Consider the following 5,095-nt stretch of genomic DNA (forward strand, 5'->3'; position numbering starts at 1 on the left):
CATTAATATGCGCAGTAAAAGGTTCCAAATCTTGAATTTTGATTTTTGAAAAGTTGTCATCAACATAATGATACCAATGTACGGGTGGAGTTCCTGGATAAGAGGCCAAGGCACAAAGGTTTGAATTGTTCCATATTTAAGTTAGCAATGACAGGGGGAGACCATTGAGCCCATGGCGCAGCCATGGATTTGCCTGTAGAAGTTTCCTCTGAACTGGAAATAGGTAGTATTTAAACAAATTTCCAGCAGTCAGCAGAATGACAATCTGAATGACCATGAATCGAGGTTGTCAGTTTGATTATGGGCAGTCTCGGTCGGATTAGATGTCTCTACCTGGCCACAGGACTCCACTTGTTCGCCATCAGAGACATCCATGTCTGGAAGGACCCTTTCTTCAGGTAACTGTTCATCAGAGGCAAGTAATTGCTTTGCATTTTCCACAGGTGCAGGGGGGGAATTGACTTTGGCAGTGGTAGAGGACTCTCCAGGATCAGGTAAGCACTTAGGCAGCATTGGTGCAGTATCGGCAGAGACAAAATGCTCAGAGTGGAACTTCTCAGGTGAGTGGGTTGCAAGGTAAGACAGACCCCATTCATTATTATCCAGCAGCTCAGGGGAAGGATCACCCTGCTGCTGACTGTGGGTAACTGGTCTGCAAACTGGTAACCAAATACTGGAAAGTTGCCTACATGTTTGAGGACAATGTACACATCTTGCTTCCACTTACCTTCCAGTTTGTGTTTCCCACATGGTCTCATGTTGTGAACTTGATCACCAGCTTCCAAGCTCAATGGGGTTACCGGTGGGTCAAGGCAGGTTTTATTTCTTACCAGTTGATAACTCTGCTTGAGTCGGGAGCACAGATTTTGAATATACTGCAAGTGTGACTTGGACTGATGTTCTCAGACAAGTAATCCAAAAGCAAGATACAATGGAAGACAGGGTGAACTTCTAAACATTAAATTGTAGGGTGCAAACCCAGTGATTTCACTCTTGGTGCAAATGTACACATGTAGGATCGGTTTTACAAACTCTTTCCATAGTTTTTTTTTTTTTTTCGTTTGTTTTTTGTTTTTTGAGGGGTTTGAGTTTTCCAAGCATGCTTAGAGTGTCCTGTTAAACTGTTCCATGGGATTGCCCTGTTAGTGGTAAGGTGTAGTTCTTGTTTTCACGATTCCTCCAATTTTACAGAACTCCTTAACAGTATACATTTTGACTCAAAGCCTGGTCCCTAATCTGTATGAAAGTGTTCAGGGACTCCGTAACATACAATGAAATCACAACAACGTGCCACAGTCTGTGCCTTCTGCTTTGGCATTGGTAGAGCCATGGCGAATTTTGTGAAGTGGTCTGTAAGAATGAGAATATCTTTGCTCTTGTCTTGCTGAGGGAGGGACTTCTTCTCGTGTCTGCAACTGATAAATTACTTTTCTGATAGAAGGATCTCTGCTTAGACCTGAGCTCTTGAAGAGACAAAAATGGGACAACTGGCATTCTATGTTGACTCTCGTCGAGGTATCTGTCAGGGAGGACCTTGGTTGACATACTCAAAGACTCAATGAATGTGATGGAGTGGAGGTCAGTAGAGGTAGAGAAGGACCAGGATCTTGCAAGGCACCTTAGGAAATGGCAGCAAAAAAACTTGGTGTATAAAATTAGAGTCAGAGAGGACACTGAGATAGCGCATCAGCGTCTTGGTTCTGCTTGCTGGTACAGTACTGGAAAGTGAAGGTGTCAGTTGACAGGTCAGCAAGTCTGCGGCATCTGGCTGCGTCCAACTTAGCTGACATGAGGATGTACTGTATGTGAGTGGGTTGTTGTCAGTGATTACAACAAAGTTGGCACCATACAGATAATCGTGAAATTTCTCTGTGACTGACCACTCCATTGCCAGAAAGAGAAAGTCCAGTTTGTGCACTGGATGCCTTGATTCACTTGATTCAATGACCTTCAGATAACCATGTTGCTCCTGGTATAGGGCAGCACTGAGTGTGGTGATACCGGTATAGGTGTGCAGAATGTACGGCCTCTTTGGATCAGTGAACCCAAAAAAAAGACAGGGAGATGCCAGCTTCTCGATCAGTGTCTGGAAGGCATGCTGATACTCTGGTGTCAATCACTCTCCAAATGTGTGAAGAATCCCTCAGTCATCCAGGTAGAATCCATGGCGAGGAGAAAATTCAGTTTGTCACCTGGACAAAAGTTAGTTGGTTTGAAGACGTTTCACAGCTCATCCAAGCTGCTTCTTTAGTTCTGGTCAAAATACTGGTGGACACTCCTTATATCTGTAGGGAGGAGGTAACTAACTGAATCTAACACACCTACTTGTTTACAGTTTCAGTTAGTTAGGCCTATTGACCTGTGCAGGGTGTGGGGTCTAATTAGCATAACAATCCATGGCCACGATGGAGCTTCCACACCTCTGGACCTGACCTGGCTACACTTGTTGTTCTCTTGTTTGTTTTGATTTAGGTTTGAGGATGGAGTTGTAAATAGGAGATATATGGTGTCTGAGGCCTTCATTTCTGTTTAGAGAAGGATTCTCTTTCTTAACAAAAATGGCTTCTTTCACTCCCCTCGCAACCAATTCTCTTCTCTGGTTAAAATCTGTACCTCGCTGTCCTCAAATGAGTGGCCCGTGGCTTTTAAGTGGAGATGTACAGCAGACTGAGGTCCACTGCTGCTCTCTTGTCTTTGTTGGTTCATCCTCTTGTGAAGTAGGTTTTTAGTTTCTCCAATGTAGCGTTCACTGCAGTCTTCACTACACTGAATGGAGTAGAGCACATTGCTTTGTTTGTAGCTGAGTGTTTTGTCCTTTGGGTGGACCAGTCTCTGTCTTAGAGTGTCCATAGGTTTGAAATAGACCGGGATCTCATGTTGTCTGAAAATCCTCTGTAGTTTTTCAAAAACACCAGCCATGTAAGGAATGGTTACCCCCTTTCTCCTGGGTTCTGATTCTCTGTTGTCCTGTTTTTTAGTTCTCTTAGTTTTGTTGAAGGCCCATTTTGATATCCGCAAACAGAGAGGGCTTTCTGCACATGTTGTTCTTCTTTCTCCTTTCCCTCTGTGCTTGTGGGCTCCACTTGATCTCTGTGTTGTAGTGTCCGAATAACTCCAAGTTTGTGCTGCAGTGGGTGGTGAGACTCAAAAAGCAGATACTGGTGTGTGGGCTTCCTGATGACCTCAACCTGGAGTCGCCGGTCTTCTCCTATCATTACTGCACAATCTAAGAAAGCCAATGTGTTGTTCTTGGCATCTTCCCGGGTGAATTTGGTGTTAGGATCTACAGCATTAATATGTGCAGTAAATGGTTCTAAATCTTGAATTTTGATTTTAGAAAAGTTATCATCCACATAACGATACCAATGTGTGGGTGGAGTTCCTGGATAAGAAGCCAAGACCCTCTGTTCAGATTATTCCATATATAAGTTAGCAATGATAGAAGAGACCGGTGAGCCCATGGCACAGCTGTGGATTTGTCTGTAGAAGTTCCCTCTGAACTGGAAATAGGTGGTATTTAAACAGATTTCCAGCAGTTGGCAGATTTGATCCAGTGACAGTTTAGTTCTCTCTTCTAGTTTGGTATCCTGCAGTAGTCTCTTCCTTGCTGCTTCCACTGCTACTGATGTAGGGATACACATGAAAAGAGAGGTCACATCAAAGGAAACCATTGTCTCGTCTAGGTCGAACTGGAGATGTTTGATTTTGTTCACAAATTCGGCTGTGTTCTCAATATGGTTCTCTGTGTTACCCACCAAAGGGGACAAAATGGTCTTCAACTGTTTGGCCACATTGTACGTAATGGAGTCTGTTCTACAAACAATGGGTCTGAGAGGTACTCCCTGTTTGTGAATCTTAGGGAGGCCATAGATACACGGAATGGAATCACCAGGATACAGTCTATAATACATCTGTCGATCGATGACTTCTTCCTTCTCCAACTTCTGCAAGCAGTCAATGATCTTCTTTCTGTATCCACTGGTGGGATGTCGTTTTAGTAATTCGTAGGTAGCAATGTCACAGAGCAGGCTGTTAACTTTAGCCTCATAATCAATTGCGTTAACAACCGTGCATCTCCCTTGCCTCTGCTGGCAGAATGTTGATGCTGCAGTCCTTCTCAAGAGCAATAATGGCTTTCCTTTCCTCTGATGTTATGTTAGAGGGTGGAGGTTTGGCATTGCTCAGTGCAGCCGTTAATTTTAGTCTAAAGTCTCCAGTTTCTGTCTCTGTGAGTTTGTTGTTCCTAATGGTGGTTTCTGCTACTATGATGTAGTCGACCGTGGGGATGCGGTTAGAAGTTACAGAGAAATTCAGTCCTTTGGAAAGTACTTCTTTCTCAGTCTTGGTGAGCTCTCGGTTGGAAAGATTTTTCACCCAGCATTCCTTGTGGCCAAGTTGACTCGGTTTATCCTCCTTCCTTTTGTCACTTGGATCCCTGGGGTTAGTTTGGTTTTGATTTTGGAGTTGTGTAAATTTCCGTATATGGCGCTCTTTTGTTTTGGGGTGTTGTCTTAACTGTCCTGTGGTTATGAAGTCCTTAATCTTCTGGCTCATTTCCTTTGGGATTAACAGGTTATCCTGTTTTGTAAGTTTTCTATTTCAAATTTTAAGTTTTCAATTTCAAAATTGAGACGGCTAATTCTAAGGCTTAGCATTCCCCTCAGGTAATGGTGGGTTAACCTTGCTGCCTTATGTCCTGGTTCTGGTGCTTTTGTCTGCAAAGCCTTGGGAATCATTTGCTTCTGTCGTCACGTAAGGTTAAAGCAAAAATGCTTTTCTGCTAATGTTTTAGTGTCCTATTCCAGCTTCCTTACCAGTCCAATGGTAGCTAGCTTGTAGTTGTTCTTGAGATGTGTGAAGAATCCCTCAGTCGTCCAGGTAGAATCCATGGCGAGGAGAAAATTCAGTTTGTTGACAGTTTATTGAAACGTCTTCAAACCAACTAACTTTTGTCCAGTTGACAAACTGAATTTTCTCCTCGCCTCTCTCCAAATGGTTTTAGAGAGAGGTGAGTTCCCACAGTTCCCTGCTTTTCTGCAGGGAACTGTAGATCAAAACATAACCTCCTGATAAGTCATTAAGTGGCTTGGCAATG

At 43.4% G+C, this 5,095-nt stretch overlaps 1 pseudogene; it reads right to left on the bottom strand.

Annotated features, from left to right (window-relative positions):
- Positions 1-2,482: 2,482 nt before the first annotated feature.
- On the bottom strand, positions 2,483-4,554 carry LOC110163830 (uncharacterized; annotated as a pseudogene).
- Positions 4,555-5,095: the final 541 nt, after the last annotated feature.

Source organism: Boleophthalmus pectinirostris, unplaced genomic scaffold, assembly GCF_026225935.1.
Source record: "Boleophthalmus pectinirostris isolate CB_2022bp ecotype Guang Dong unplaced genomic scaffold, ASM2622593v1 HiC_scaffold_1, whole genome shotgun sequence".
NCBI classification, from domain to species: Eukaryota; Metazoa; Chordata; class Actinopteri; order Gobiiformes; family Gobiidae; genus Boleophthalmus; species Boleophthalmus pectinirostris.